This window comes from Erinaceus europaeus, chromosome 7 (assembly GCF_950295315.1).
Source record: "Erinaceus europaeus chromosome 7, mEriEur2.1, whole genome shotgun sequence".
Lineage (NCBI taxonomy): Eukaryota > Metazoa > Chordata > Mammalia > Eulipotyphla > Erinaceidae > Erinaceus > Erinaceus europaeus.
This window is the reverse complement of record NC_080168.1, coordinates 55,467,353-55,484,758: the sequence shown is the minus strand read 5'-3', so window position 1 is coordinate 55,484,758 and position 17,406 is coordinate 55,467,353.

Below are 17,406 nucleotides of genomic sequence, written 5' to 3'. Positions count from 1 at the left end.
ATTAGACAGTCAATCAGCGAGTGAGTCAATCTCTCAAAAAAATACTTAAGCTTAGGGGCCAAATGTTGACATACCTGGAAGAGTACACTTGTACATGGGCCCTGGTTCCAACCCCTGGTCCCACGTAAGTAGTAAAGCAGTGTTATAGATGTCTCTTCCTCTCTTCTCTGTTTTCCCCTTCCATTTTAGCTTTTTGTCTCCAATAAATAAATAAAAATTTTTAAAAAATTTCTTTATTGGGGTATTCATGGTTTACATTCGACAGTAAAATACAATAGTTTATACATGCATAACAATTCCCAGTTTTCCACATAACAAGTCGAACCCCACTAAGTCCTCCTCTGCCATCATGTTTCAGGACCCGAATCCCCCCCCCCCCCAAGAATCTTTTACTTTGTTTGGTACAATACGCCAACTCTAGTCCAAGTTCTGCTTAGTGTTTTCCCTTCTGATCTTGTTTTTCAACTTATGTCTATGAGTGAGATCATCCCATATTCATCCTTCTGTTTCTGACTTATCTTACTTAACATGATTTCTTCAAGCTTCATCCAAGATGGGGTAAAGAATGTGAATTCACCATTTTTAATAGCTTAGTAGTATTCAATCATGTATATAGACCACAACTTCCTTACCCACTCATCTGTTGTTGGACATATAGGTTGCTTCCAGGTTTTGGCTATTACAAATTTTGCTGCTATAAACATAGGTATACACAGATTTTTTTGGATGGGTAAGTTTGGTTCTTTAGGATTTATCTTGAGGAGAGGAATTGCAGGGTCATAGGGTAGGTCCATTTCTAGCCTTCTGAGATTTCTTCAGACTACTCTCCACTGGGGTTGGACCAATTTATGTTCCCACCAGCAATGCAGAAAGGTTCCTTTGTCCCCACAACCTCTCCAGTATTTGTTGCTGCTACCTTTTCTGATGTATGACATTCGCACAGGAGTGAAGTGGTATCTCATTATCTTTATTTGCATTTCTCTGACCATTGATGACTGAGCATTTTTTCATGTTTGTTGGCCTTTTGAATCTCTCCAACGGAGAATATTCTGCTCATATCCTCTCCCCATTTGTGGATGGGGTCATTTGTTCTTTGTTGCTGAGTGTAGTGAGCTCTTTTTAGATTTTGGTTATTAGCCTCTTGTCTGATGTATGACATACACGGATCTTCTCCCATTCTATAAGGGGTCCCTTTGTTTGGGTGGTAGAGAGTGCATGTTACTATGCACAAAGACCCAGGTTCAATCCCCTGGCCCCTATATGCACAGAGAAGCTTCACAAGTGATGAAGCAAAACTGCAGGTGTCTCTCTTTCTTTATGCCTCTATCTCCCTTTTCCTCTTGATTTCTCTGTCTCTAAATAAGTAAATAAATATAATTGATATATCTATTCACTTTATGTGTTTACAAAGAGATATTTGTAATACGGTAAGTTAAACTTGTATATCTTTTTCACTTTTTTACTTATAAAGCAAAAAAGAGGTATGAGAGCTTAAAATAGAGTAAAGGGTGGCAAGAGTGATAGCATAGTGGTTTTGCAAAAGACTCAGGGCTGACGCATCCCCTACCCATCCTCCATCCCCTGCAACACACTTCCCACAAGCATACACCCCCTGCTACCCCCACTGTCAGAGCTGTATAGTACTCTGGTGAAAAAATAAAAATAAATAGTGAATATTTTGCCTAGGAATAGAAGATGATGCCAAAGGAAAATAGTTACACTTTGATATTTTAATATTAACCTGGATTGTAATGCTTAGCATCAGGAAACCGTTGAGATAGAGGAGTTTAAAAATAGTTTAACCTTAATCATTTTTGTCAATAATTACATGCTAGATGCTAAAGATCTTTTAAAGTTCAATCTTAAAATAAGCCACAGCATTTTAATTCTGTAGGCGCTTGAAAATTAGAATATTTTATATCTACAAATTTTTATTACAGATTAGGTTTGACTTATGCATACATTTCAGAAGAGAAGCTAAGGGACTTAGAGCATTTTGAAAAGGAACAGTCTGATATTGGTAAAACTGAAAGGTCAAGGTTAGCATAGTTTGATAATCAATATTTATCAACTGGGTGGGGCACTGAAGCCTAGGTTCCAAAGTGTACCTTGGACCTTTTTTCTTTGAAAGTATGTCCTTCAACTGTTTAATTTCCTTGTTTAATAGCCATGCTTGTCTACTTCAGTAGACCATTTTACTAAAGGTTGTATTAAATATATAATCAGATGCACAGTTATACTATTTTTATATAATTTACCTCTTCATTATTTTATTCTATGACTATGAATTACACAAGCAAAGCCTTCTCTTTGAAATAATCTATTTTTAAAGCAAGGCATTAAAGAAAAAGTGATCAAACTTCAACACTGTAATTGTAGGTCTTTGGGGAGAAACAATCATTATAATATCAGTTTAGATTACTGTGTCTCATGTTAATATTTCTTAGGCTTTTTATTTATATATTCTATAAAATAAAAGGTTTAAAAATTTTAGAAATAAGAATTTTAAGTGTCTTGGTGTGTAGACTCCTAAAATATTCTTGTCACTACATTAAGAAGCCCTACGTAGAATTTAATTAAAATATTTTCTCTCACTTAAAAATAATTACAATTTCTCAAATGCCTCAATATTTTAGATGCTCATTTTAAGATAATTTCTTTTGTAAAAATTATTTTTATTCATTATTAGATAGACATGGTCAGAAATCAAGTGGGAAGGAAGAGAGAGACAGAGAGACACCTGCAGCCCTGCTTCACCACTTGTGAAAGCTTTCCCCATGCCAGTGGGGGCCCGGGGGCTTGAACCTGGGTCCTTGATGATTGTAAAGTGTATGCTCAACCAGGTGCACCATCATCCAACCCTTAGATAAGTTCTTTTTTATTATTATTGATTTAATTATGAATGCCAAGTCCATTGGATAAGAGGGGTACAATTCCACACAATGCCCACCACCAGAGTTCTGCATCCTATCTCCTCCATTGGAAGCTTGCATAATTTTTATCGTTCTGAAAGTATGGACTCAGGATTGTTGTGGAGTGCAGAAGGTGGGAGGTCTGGCTTCTGTAATTGTTTAGTGCCTTTGTTCATCTTTGTCCAATTGTGATTCAAACTTAGGAAAGATTCTTCAACCCTCACTTGATAATAGGGTAGAATTTAATCACCTTAAAATTTTAATGCAGAGTCATGAAAGTCATGGTCTAGAGTCTTACATGTTTCATGTTTCCTCAACATTTTCCTGCTAATTCACATCCTGATAGTACTTATATAAGCCTCTCCCTTTTTTGTTACCAGGCTTCACTACTTGAGAGTGAATTTTTTCATTGGGGGGGTGGTGGGAGGAAAGAAACCATAGCACTGAGCTTCCACTGGGTGGTATGGGCCAGGGTTGAACCTGGGTCGTAGGCATGGCAAAGCTGGCACCTTCCCAGATGAGATAAAATAACGCCAGACGTGTATAAGCCTTTTTGAAAGTAGGAGGGTAAGAATTATTATAGAGTATCTACTGGGTGCTTAGCAGATACATGGTACAGGGTGAATGTAATGTGATAATATTGGCAAAGACCCTATTATCTTGGAGGTTATAGTACAACTCTCCATGTCTAGCCCTGCTACCTTGCTGAAAAACAAATTAAAACATTTGCAGAAATGATAAAGTGATTTGTAAATTCATATCTCAGGTAAGATAAAACTGTCAAAGAAAGGGGAATGCCTTAACCAAGTTACTTTGAAATTAAGTGCATGTTGCAACACTGCTTTATGAAAAGCAAATTGTTGCTTTGTTAATCATAGCTTGGGGAGAAAGGAAAAAGTGGACAATAGACTATGAAACCTTCACATAGACTTTTAAAAATATCATTTGTTTATTAAAGTCTAGTAAAAGAATAGGGGCTCAATCTTTTTTTAGAAGAAAAAGAGATACATAGATGCATATATACATAGATACATACATACATACATACATACACACACATGTTGTATCCCATAACACCCAAGTTTCCTACATTATGATTGGTACTGGGTTTAAACCTGGGTCATCCACATGGAAAGACAGGCAGCACACTATGCAAGTGAGCTTTTTTGCTGGCCTTAATCTTGATATGTCTAAATCTTACACAAACTAAATTTCTTAATGATTTTTTGCGTAATTAATCCAATAAATTTATTTTAGAGGACTGTTCCTTCACTAAAGAATAAACAGATGGAAGGTTCATTGGAAACAATTCAGTTGCAATAAAATAACACTTTAATAGCCCATACTATGCTGAGGTGCTCATGGTTCATTACTAGCACTGAGGGCTGTTGTGGAGTGATTCATTAAATACCATTTTTACCCTCTTTCCTCTGCATGTCTGACTAAACTATTGAAAAGCTTAAACTGATAATTCCCAAAAAGCCTTTACAGCCAAGAGTCAGCATGAGGATTACATTTTACCAATAAAACATATTTACACAAGTTTCAGAAGGTGGAAGCAAAGGATGTTTATGTTGATTTGGTCCACTTCCCCTCCTGATTAGCAAGTTTGGATTTCTAAAGCAATACTCCAGAATTCATTCTTCACTTCCCTTGGCATTGAGAGGCAGCCATGATAAAAGTAGTGATGACAGTTAAATCCCAGCTTTCTGTTCTCAAGCTGCTTTTAAAGTAGAATTTCTCATACTCAGTGGTTTTGTGGCCTCAGTCCCTTAAGGTGTGCCAGTTCATAGCATTTTGTTCCAGTTTAAGAGTCCATGGCTCCAACTCACCTTTAACTGTTTTTAAAGTACTCTCTTTATTTTATCTTTCTTGTATGCTTTAAGTATTAAATTTGTTTCTGAATAACACAATAGCATAAACTAATGGGAATGGCTATCTAATATCTATTCTTAACCACTTTTGTAATAGATTTTCAACTAGTCTCATATTTATCCAGATAAAGACTGCCTTATTGAGAGAGAGACCATTGTAGCTCTGTTCTAGATAACAGAACATAAAATTTATGCACTTGTTACTTTTGGGTTTTGTCTTCAAAAGCATAGAGTACATACTATTCTGCCCTTTTTCTCTGTTCTCAATCTTCTGTGTGATGGCAATGGTAAAATAACTTCTTTGTGTCTAGTAGCAGAAGTCATGTGAGATAAAGTGGAGTAGTCAACTACTTACTTTGAATTATGTAATTAGATATATATTTCTGTGGCCCGGGAGGTGGCGCAGTGGTAAAGCTTTAGATTCTCAAGCATGAGGTCCCGAGTTTGATCCCCGGCAGCACATGTACCAGAGTGATGTCTGGTTCTTTCTCTCTCCTCCTATCTTTCTCATAAATAAATAAAATCTTTAAAAAAAAAAAAGATATATATTTCTATTTTGCTTAAAAGGCTGTAGTTTAGATTATTTATTTTAAAAATCAATGCATTTATTTTAAATAAAACCTTTTGATAAATAAAAGGGATAGTGTACCATATTTTTTTTCAAATGAGGCATAATTTTTTTTTAACAGTAAGCCTAGTGGATGTAGGCCATAAAGACCTTTGCTAAAGTTGTCACTTGTAATTTTTACAAAGGTAAACTACAAAAGATCATGTATGCTTTGTGAACTGCTTGGAAAAACTCAGAATACTAAACCCACTCAGAATGGTGATTTATATTGGCTATTTCTTGTTGTGCAGAGCTCTAGGACAAGATGTACTTGGACTAGTTATATCACTGATTGCAAAGCAACTCATTATCCCCAAAGAAGACTCTGTCTTTCTCGTGTACCCACATTAAAACTTCTCAGTTAATTGGTTTCCATTTTAGTTTCAAAGATTAGCATAAGGGCATGCTTTCCTATCTAAACTAATATTTTCAGATACCTTTGAAGGAGGCATTGTTAAACTGTGGAAAAGAAAATTATGCTGAGCAGAAATTCAGTATATAAGAGGGCTAGCTGAAAGTATAGCAACCTTGTCTTAATTAGATCTTTAGATATGGTTATTTATCCATGGATCTGACTGACATTTAGTACTGAAAGTATTGTGTGATTGTATGATGGGGGGGGTTGTAGTGATCTGCACATCAAAGTTATCTCCCAAGTAGTGTGTATGTGTGTGTGTGTGTGTGTACACATATGTACACATGCAAGTGCATGCATTTCCAGATTTTATTAAAATAATGTTAATGAATGCATCCTTGCTTACCTTTAAATGGAAGCAAACTTGGACTTTTACTTATTCTAGAGTGCCACCTTCTGGAAATGAAATTAACTCTTCTCTGAATGTCAAGAAGGAACTCATGGAGATGGTGATAGAATTTTGATCTGATACTGAGAAAAGTCAGGCCTCCTGAGCAGTATATGTGCCTTTCAAGTCACGTGTGACACATTTAAGTAAAAATATCACATATGTATTCAAGTAGAAATATTACATATTTACTCAAGTACAGTTTCTTGTAATACTTACTAGAGTAAAATGTAACTTTCTCCACACCTGATTCCTCACCAAATCTCCATCTTCACAGTAGGATACTAGGTCCCCAACCCCTTTTCATGCCTCTCCTACCTCCCCCTTTAGAGACTGGATCTGCTGAGAGAGACCACTGTTCATTAATGTCTTACCCTTTACTTACCCTCACTTTGCCACATATTATGGAAGGAAAAATAGCTTTGTTATTTAACTCTGATAAGAGAAAAGCAGAGGCTGAGGAGACTGTATTATAGTTATGCAAAAGACCACTGTACACGTGATTAAGGTTGTGATGTGGCATACCAGTTACAGGTAATAGCTTTTAATGCACTAATGACTGTGTGGATATTATTTATTATCTGAAGCCAGGACCTCTTGCATGAAAAATTTTACCAATCTGGGTCACTTTTTTTTCCCCCTATAGATAGAGGGAGAAACACCACAGCACCAAAGCTTCTTACATACTGCTGGGGCTTGAACTTGGACCATGTGCATAGCAAGGCATACATCCTACCTGGTGAGTTATTTTTTGACCTAGAGTATCCCTTCTATATTACCACAGTGACAGATTACAGTGAAGTCCTGTCAAGTTTATATTCTAAGAATTTGAAATTCTCTTTGAAAATGTAAGAATCATCTGATATAGGTGTATATATTTTAAAAAATTCAAAATCATGAATGTACCAAGGACATTAGTATTTTTTTCTCTGGTCTCTAAGGATTTAGTATTATTTCTGCTAATTTATAACCATAAACTGCACATTCTATAGTTGTCTATCCATATTTTAACCTCCTATTTTACTGTATTTCCTTGTATTGGAATTATTTATGTCAGGTGAAAGTCAAATCTGAACTTGACCCTTTAACCTTTCTCTGAATTTTTTTTTCTTTTTTCCTCTTTGCTTTTGGTTTGGTTTTATCAGATAAATACTGATTTATAAGAGAGGTATCACATTGTTAGTATTTCTCATTCTTTTACGAGAGGTCCTGGAAATCCTTATGTGTTTTATAGTCCTAGTCCTGCCCTCTACTCACCTCCCCTTCACTTTCCTTCCTTTCTCTTTCTCTCTTTTTCTTTCTTTCTTTCTTTCTCCCTTTCTTCCTTCCTTTCTTTACTTTTGTTTGGTTTTTTGCCACAGAGATTACTTCTGGGCTTCAGTGACTACATGGCTCCACTATTCCTGGCACCTCTCTCTCTCTCTCTCTCTCTCTCTCTCTCTCTCTCTCTCTCTCGTATAAATGAGAGGCAGGGAAAGTTACAGAGAGACAGACTAACAGGGAGAAGGAGAGACAATTGAGCACTGCTCCACAGCTGCTGAAGATTCTACTGTGCAGGAGGGGACCAGAGGTTTGTCCCCTGGTTGTTGATAGCAGTAAGGAGTATTTTACTGGTTGTGCCACCCCGATTCATATAGTCCTATTTCTACAAAAAAAAAAAAAAAAGTTTTGAGCCAAGATCCTTAACAATTAAATTAATATACAAGGTATTTTTGTTAAATGCTCTCGCAAGAATTGTTATCCAGAAAAACTATGACTGAAAATTTTAAAAATGCATTATTTAATGAAAATAAGAAAATAGGGAGAAAATAAGAACATCATTGAGTATAGCACTACTGGGGATTGAACTTTGGCTATTACCCATTACTCTACTCAGTCATTATCTCTAAATGTCTTTTTTTAAATCTGCATTGGGGGGAATGGGCAGTAGCGCAGTGGGTTAAGCACAAAGGGCACTAAATGCAAGGACCTGTGTAAGGATCCTGGTTCAAGTGCCAGCTCTACACCTGCAGGGGGGTCACTTTACAAGTGGTGAAGCAGGTCTACAGGTGTCTTTCCTCTCTGTCTTCCCCTCCTCTTTCCATTTCTCTCTGTCCTATCCAGCAATAACACCAACAATAATGATAATAGTAATAACAAGTGCAACAAAATGGAAAAAATGGTCTCCAGGAGCAGTGGATTCGTAGTGCAGGCATCGAACTCCAGTGATAACCATGGAGGCAAAAAAAGAAGGAAAAATTTGTATTGAAGGAAACTTTGTTTATGGGGAGTCTTACTCATTTATGAAATACTATTGATTGTTTTAAATAATTATTGCAACATTTCTGCAATTATATAAATACAAAGGACAATTTACAGCACATTATGTACTAGCATTACTTTCCTTTTATATTTTCTTTCTCTTAAAATTATTTCTTTCATCACTAGAATGCAATCAGGGTCAGCTTCAGGAGCTCACTTCATGTTTAATGATTCAATAGAATATTTATTAAAGGAGTTTTATTCACCCTTGATTTTATCTTACCATTTGCTACACAAATAAAATTATATGTTCCCATGCTTTGTTTTGAATAACTTAAATGGTTGCAGTGACAACTATTAAAATATTTTTCTAATATCTTTATATTTTTAGCACCTTTAATTTGTACAATTAAACCGTCACAGCAATTTAGTTGCTCAGTTCCCTCTTTCACTGAATCCCAAGCCCTAGTAATAAAAGACCTTTTATAAACTTCTAGAAATGTTAACTATTTGAAATTCTCTGTTTTTCTATCACTTCTGTAAAATATGGATGTTGTATTGATGATAGCATTGATTATATAGTAGCATTAGATCTAAAGTAGTATTTTGTAGTTTTTTTAATATTCTGTAATGAGATTACTTATTTTGTTTCTTAAGAGTGAAGTTTAGTATAATGTAGAAATTCTCAAAACTCTTTAATCAGTAAAATTTTATCCTCTTACAGAGCATTTCCTGCATTGCTTTTCTTAGTATGGATCAAATCTAATTAATAATTACCATATTAGTAATTAAAATTGAGAAACTTATAGGGAGATAACAGTATGGAAGCTCAAAGGACTTGCATGGGAGAGGTACCAATTTAAGTCTCCAATACTACCAAGAGCAGGAACTGAGAAGTGCTTTGGTAAAAAACAAAACAAGCAAGCAGATATCAATGACCTCACTATAAAGCTTTAACACTCTCAATAAAATGAAAGAGACAAGCAAAAAAGTCCTAGAACTTCCTGGGAAACCTTTAAAATATTAATTTTTCCAAAGCAATTATTGTTTTGTAAATTATTTCAGATTACAATATCATCATCTTTACTTGAAAGTCTTTTTTTAATATTTATTTATTATTTATTTCCCTTTTGTTGCCCTTGGTTTTTATTGTTGTAGTTATTATTGCTGTTGTTGTTATCATCGTTGTTGGATAGGACAGAGAGAAATAGAGAGAAGAGGGGAAGACAGAGGGGGGGAGAGAAAGATAAACACCTGCAGACCTGCTTCACCGCTTGTGAAGCAACTCCCCTGCAGATGGGGAGCCAGGGACTTGAACTGGGATCCCTATGCTGGTCCTTGCGCTTCGCGCCATGTGTGCTTAACCCACTGCACTACCACCCGACTCCTACTTGAAAGTCTTTTCACTACTTTCTTGAATTAAATCTAGTCTTCATAAGTGAAATGAGCCTGAACTGTCAATATACACTGAATGGATATGGAAAACTCTACAATATTTCTATAAATATTGGTGACTTACTTATACAATACCACATTAGAAATCCTTTTTTTTATAATGACCAACCTAGACTCATGTCTGAGTGACTTCTTTTCATTTCTTTAGAACTCACAAGTATTGATAGTTTGTAACAAGACTATTTTGTAATCTTGCCCATTAAAGTAATTAAAAAGCAATTCTGTTATCCTTCATTTGAGTTATTACAAAAACAAAAGAAAGCAACCCAGTGGTATAGAGAAAGGGAAAAAAAAAAAAAAAACAGGGTTGACTTTATTTTGGGGAAATGTGGAAACATCACCTTTGTGACAGGAAAAATCCTGCAAATCAACATTTCCTCAATAAAGTAATACTGGGGAAAAAATGGAGTTAAGAGTATAAGATGACCCTGTAAAAGTCACTGTACATTAAATATGACATATGGGAAGACTCTTGAAATAAACCTTGAATCTACACAAGGATTTTCAGTAAGTGAAAAAATATTGATATGCTTTAATGTCCAATTTGGGGAGAAAAGTAAATCTTTTTCTTATTGGGTCAGGGGGAAAAAAAAGCTTCATTGAGACAAATTAAGACCTTTGGTCTATTGTTAGGTAATAAGAAGCATAAATACAGCTCTCAGTGATGCATAATCCCCCAATCTAAGAGGTTAGTCAAAAAGTTGTCCTGGTCCAGAAAAACCCTCAGAAATACATATAATCCAGACTGGATGAGTTTTAATAAGGAAAAATGCATACCTCTGTACCACTGAATTGAAGTTCAAAATTAAAAGTACATCACAACATAAAAGAGTGAACAAGGTTTCGTGAATAAAAAGTCAGTTATAACAGAAATCTTTATCTTGAGATAATACAACTAAAACAAAAGAATAAAGCTAATCAAATAGGTTTTTGTCTTTTTTTTTCTTTGTTATTTCTGGGATTTCAGGAGAAAATTTTCAGTTCCTTATAGTTGCTTTAGTAAATCTTTGAGAAAAACCTGCTTTCTGATAGTTCTCTCCCAATAATTGAAGCACAGAAAATCAATATGATAGTAATTGATCATTGTGAGTGAGGTAAAGAATAGTAGTAGCATTAAATATGAATTTCTTTTGCTGATCATTTGCTTTGGTGTCTAGAAAATAAAATAGCAAACACTAATTTGATGATAATAAAAATAATCATCACATTAAATATGCCTAATACATTCTATACAACTATGAACATTATGACAAATATAAGAGGTCTTTTACTTTTGATGCTATTTTTAGCTTGTTAGCATATCAGTGTTAATTAGAACTTATTTTCTGTAGTCTTGCTATTTGTATTCCTGCTTTTCAATGCATTTCTAATAATTTACTGTAAATGTTTATAATATCTCATTTCAGTGATACTAATATAGCATTATAGCATTAAGGTCCAAAGAATTGACAAAAGAAATACAAGAAGGAAAATTAACAAGGAGATCACAATTTTATTTCCTTAATCCCAGTCCTTTCCTGATTCCTCAGTTAAAATGTACTTTTAAGACAATGTAAGATATTTTATAATATACAAAGAACTTAATACATATTCACAGATAACCTAAATTATTTTGAAAGTGTATTCATGGGTATAAATGTTGGCCTTCAGCACTAAATTAAAACTATATGTTAATTACCTAGGTATGATTAATGTTAACTTACTTTATGAATGCCTATTTCAATTTATTCCCACAACTTTTAATTTTCAGTCTTTCAAATTCCTACAAAATTCCTCTGGAGGGCACTATTACCATAACTAATACAGTTAGCTCTGGCTGACTCTGATAGTGAGAGGCATCTTTATTAGCTGCTTATCTATTTTACTTCTAATGACTGGTGTGACTTTAACTTTTCCATCTCTTTAAGGGAAAAAAATTAAATCTTTCTACCTCTTTTAATGATTTTAGAAGTTGTCCCCAGTCATATTATACCTTAGTGAAGAACAAGTACCGTTTCTGCCTCCCTTATTCTTGAAAAAAACACACTGGAAAGCTGTTGAGCAGCTAGTGCAAAGTGTGACATACCTATAGGAATTGTTGTAATGCTTTAATAAATTAGGATAAAGAAAACTTTGAGTAGTAGCATAGAAATCAACTAAAGAAAAAGTCATATCCAAAGTTAATGTACATAAACCTTTGCTCACTACATGAGAATTCAAGGAAACAGAAAATTTAGAAGTCAAAGTTCTTTTTTTTTTATTATTGCTTTTGTGTGTTTGTAAAAACACATATCATGGTTCAGGAGGTGGCCTAGGGGATAAAGCATTAGACTCTAAAGCTTGAGGTCCTGAGTTCAGTCCCTGTCAGCACATGTACCAGAGTGATATCTAGTTCTCTCTGTGTGTGTGCCCCTATCTTTCTCAATAAATAAATACTTAAAAAAAAGAACACATGTCACTTTAGGTAAGGGTCACTGCTCAGAAATCTGTTCTTGATGAATTGTAATATTGTTAGTTCACTAAAAATTTATGTTGTCCTTCTCAGAATTTTAATTGAGTTAATTATTTAAATGCACCTGGATGCTGTTCTGTTATATTTTGGTATAGTTTTCATGTTTAAATATTTCACAATTATGACCAGAAATCAAATAGCATTTTCTAGATCATAAAATTTCTCAGAACTTCTCTCTCCTCCCCCCCAACCCCCCATTGCTGTTATTGTCACTGGTATTTTATCACTCAGGACTGACTTTTTCTGATAGAAAGAGAGAAAGGGAAATGCATCAAAACACTTTCCCCTAGTGTTGTGGGACCTGAAATCTAATATGGGTCACATGCTTGGCAAGATAAGCTCCCAGCTATTGACAGCCTCTTTTCATTTTTTCCCCCTTTTGTTGCACATGTTGTAGCCTTGTTGTGGTTATTATTGTTGTTGTTGATGTAGTTCGTTGTTGGATAGGACAGAGAGAAATGGAGAGAGGAGGGGAAGACAGAGAGGAGGAGAGAAAGATAGACATCTGCAGACCTGCTTCACCGCCTGTGAAGCGACTCCCCTGCAGGTGAGGAGCCAGGGGCTCGAACCGGGGTCCTTATGCTGGTCCTTGTGCTTTGTGCCACATGTGCTTAACCCGCTGCACTACCTTCTGACCCCCCTTTCTTTTCATTTTTATCATATGTGTAAATACAACTATAAGATTTAATGCTCAGAAAGAGAAGAAAGTGAATATAAAGCATTTTAAAAGGGAGAAAGTGGGGGGCGGGCAGTAGCACAGCACGTTGAATGCACAGGGCGCAAAGCACAAGAATCAGCATAAGGATCCCGATTTGAGCCCCTGGCTCCCCACCTGCACGGTCGGTGAAGCAGGTCTGCAGGTGTCTGTTTTTCTCTCCCATGTCTGTCTTCCCCTCCTCTCTCTATTTCTCTCTGTCCTCTCCAACATCAACAGCAGTAGCAACAATAACGATAACAACATAAACAACAAAGGCAACAAAATGGGAAAAATGTCCTACAGAAACAGTGGATTCCTAGTGCAGGCACCGAGCCCCAGCAATAACCCTGAAAGCAGAAAAAAAGGGGAGGGAGGGCAGAAGTATCCTTTTCAATTTTAACCTCAATATGTTCCTCATCCATGTATATTCACTCTGTAAATATGTTAATCTTATGGACTGGGTGGTGGTGCACCCAGTAGAAAGTGCATTCTAATGTGGGTTTAACCCATGGTCCCTACCTGTAGGGGGAAGCCTCATGAGCAGTGAAGAAATATTGCAGATGTCTCTCTTACTTTCTTCTGGCGCTCACGTTGAGTGGCTCCAACCAGGAGGCAAGCTACTGGCCTTCCACTACTGACTCTAGTGACCACATACAAAGAAGGAAGCACCAGGAGAGATCATCGTAGGAACCTCTGTTTATTTAGTAAAACATAAGGCTTTATAGCAAACAGAACAAAGGACATTTTTCACATATGTCAGAAATTACAGGTTTTTTAAAGGTCAGCTTGCCCCTATAGTGGGGAGGGGTAGGAATGACAAGAATTGATGTGATACCAAAAGGTCAGAACAATTAGTCTCCATGATGTGGGTATGTTAATTATCCAACGGTATTAAGAAAAACATAGTGGCTAAACCAGTAGAGTGAGATGAAACAGAGAGAGACAAAGCTTTTGTAAATCATAGATATCAAAGGCAAACAAGGAAATAGATGTGGGGGGGTCTCACTGCCAAGTCACTGGCAGGGGTGTATGATAGAGTGTGTTCTCCTATATGATTAAAAGGTGAACTTATAGTGAATGTGTGAACTCTGAATGACTATAATGAACTTTGAGTGAACTTTCAAGCAGGCAGCCATTTGGCCTACTAGCAGGGGGAACTAAGTGTGAGTGGCTTGTAGGCTTTCTGTGGGCTTGAGAGAATAACAAGGGGAAACTGAGTCATGGAAGACTTTTCCCTGTTAGCTCATCCCTATACAGGAGAGGCCAACAAGTGGGGTGTTTTTCCAGACCTCCATCCAAGGATGGGAGAGCTCCCCTAAGCTCTACCAAGCTTTCATATAGTCCTACAACTTTATCCTCTCAATTTCTCTCTGTCCTATCAAAAAAGAAAAAAAAAGAGAGAGAGAGAGAGAGAAATGGTACACAGGATTGGTAGATTCATTGTATAGTCACTGAGTTCCAGCTATAACCTTGGTGACAATAAAATTTAACTTTTATATTATATATATACAAAATATATATGTGTGTGTCTGTGTTTTATATTATTAGTGTATACTTTGAAGTTAATTATGCTATATGAAAAAAAATGTTGATTTTAATGTGATTTTTTTTCCTTTTGAAAAAAATAAATTTTCTTGCCCCTATTTCATTGTACGGTTAGTTGAGCTGATGATTTACTAATCTCAGCTTGAGCATTTCTCTGATAAATAAGATGGAGATAGGGAAGAGGCCTCTGAAGTGTGTACTCTTACTTTCTTAGCATTACCTGGTAAAGTGACCAAAGCAGAAAATTGACAGGGTGAAATATTTCCAGAGTCGCCTGTTTACCTAAGAATGCATGTGGCTTTGTGTTTTGCTACACATAATCTCTCAGTTTTATTATTTTATTTTATTTATTTTTAATTTTATTTATTAGAGGATTAATGTTTTATAGTCAGTAGTGAAATATAATAGTTTGTACATGCATAACATAGTAATATAACCCCCACTAGTTCCTCCTCTGCCATCATGTTCCAGGACCTGAACCTTCCTGCCTACCACAGAGTCTTTTATTTTGATGTAGTACATTTTTAATTTAATTTTAATTTAATTTATTCTATTATATTGCCACTAGAGTTATCACTATGGTTCAATGCCTGCAGATGAATCATCTGATCCTGGAGGCCATTGTTTTCTTTCTTTCTTTCTTCCATTTCTTTTCTCTTTATTTTACTTGATAGGGCAAAGATAAACTGAGGCAGGGGTGGTCAGAGAGTCAGAAGGAGAGACACCTGCATTACTACTTCACTGCATGTGAAGGTGCTTGAACTTGGTTTCTTTGCATGGTAGTGTGTGTTCAACCAGGTGTGCCACTGCCCAATTCCCAACATTTTTTAAAAATATATAAAATACTATATCATATTCATCTCTTTCTTTAATATTCCTGAGGTCTCACTGTTAGCCATATTTGAGGGGCATGAGGAAGAAAATGGCATTGATAACTGAAAATGTGTTCATATCTTCTTTCATTTTCTTTCTTGCTTCTGTTATACTCTGTACAAAGTACTTAGTTTCTATAAATCTCAGTCAAGCACTAAAATAGGTTTAATTAGACTGAATGATATAAAATTACTATATATACAAGTTAAAAATGGAGTTCTGAAACTTTCTTAGGGTCTAAGTGAATGAAAGCCTTATATTTTCCCACACATATATGAAATAATGCTTTAAAAAGCTCCCAAGAAAGTACTTGGTTCATAGTAATTTTAATTATTAGAAGGAAATTGTTCAGAATGTTATATTAAAAAATAAATAACATATTCTATTAACAAATCAAAAATATCTTCTACTGGTAGGAGAAAGAAATGTGTGCCCCCACACCTATGGATACATCTAATCTTCAGAATATATGCACTTAATCAGGTGCACCACTGCCATGCCCTGACATCTAATCTTTAACAAAGGTGGCCAGACAGTTAAATGGGGAAAGGAGAGTCTCTTCAACAAATGAGGTTGGGGAAAAAAAATGGGTTAAAACATCCAGAAGAGAATTCCTGAGGCAGGGCTATGGAGGAGCAGCTGTGTTTCTCTCCTTTCCTCTTAAACAGGTCATCTAGGAATACCAAAGGAGACCACCTGGGACCGCAACAAGAAAGGACTAGAACGATTTCAGGAACCCACCAAATCACCGGTGAGTGCAAACACGTGTGGCTCATGGACAGAGAGGAGCCTAGGGACAGATTAAGTGGCTGGTAGCAGTCTAGCAGTTTACCAATGGAGACACCACCTCCATTCCCTTTCACCAGCAAGGGGACGGCTGAAGGGAGAAGAGGACTCCCCTGAGATTAACCCAATATAACTCCATTGCTACTGGCCTCAGAATCTGGAGCAGTGGCAGGGAGGCCCTGTGCTGACACTTGGGGACAGAGAACTAACGAGGAAACTCAGGAGAAGATCCTTGGCCTAGTGGTGGGGTTGTGAAAGTCTCTTTGCCTAACCATTGGATTATCCCTGCCACACCCTCCTTTATCTCTTGGTCAGGAGTCAGTCATTAAGCTAAGAAGCCTACTTATGGTTTAAAAACCCTCAGGCTCCCATAGCCTAAAGGGAAGAACAAGAATAAAAGAGGCTTTTAAGCCACTGAGTTCCAACTCAGGGTTTACAATACTATTGAAACAACTGTCAATTTCTACAACTGTGAACTCTTTAATTACCTTACTTAGACACAAGTCAATCAGGCAAGAGTGGTCAGTAATTTGAAAAGTACTTAGAGAGGGACCTCATAACATACTATATAAAATGGTTAAACCAACAAAAACAAATATTGGAGAAATGAACCAGGACAAGAATCCAGCTAAAAGCCCCCCAAAGGTTGAAGCAGAAAATAATGAGGTCAACATTCAAACAATAGTTAAGGAAATAATCACAGGAGTGAGTAAACATTTTGACAGAATTGTCATCAGAAATGTAGAAACAACAAATGAGACCCTGGAAGAAAACACTGATTATCTCAAGGTTATTGGAGAGCTAAAAGGTGAAATAGCTGAGTTATTAACACAACTAGCTGAACAAGCTAAAACAGACTCAGAACAGGGTAACAAAATAGATTAACTCCATAAAACAGTAGAGAGGAGAGAGAATAGAATAAATGAGGCTGAAGACAGAATTAGCAAGATTGAGGACAAATTAGAGACAACTAAAAATGAAGTAAGAGATCTCTAAAGGAGATTAAGAGATACCAAAAACAAAAACAAAGACATATGGAATGAAATCAGAAGAAAAAATACACACATTATTGGCTTACCAGAGGAAGAAAAAGAAGGAGAGGAAGACAGCATTCTTCAGGAC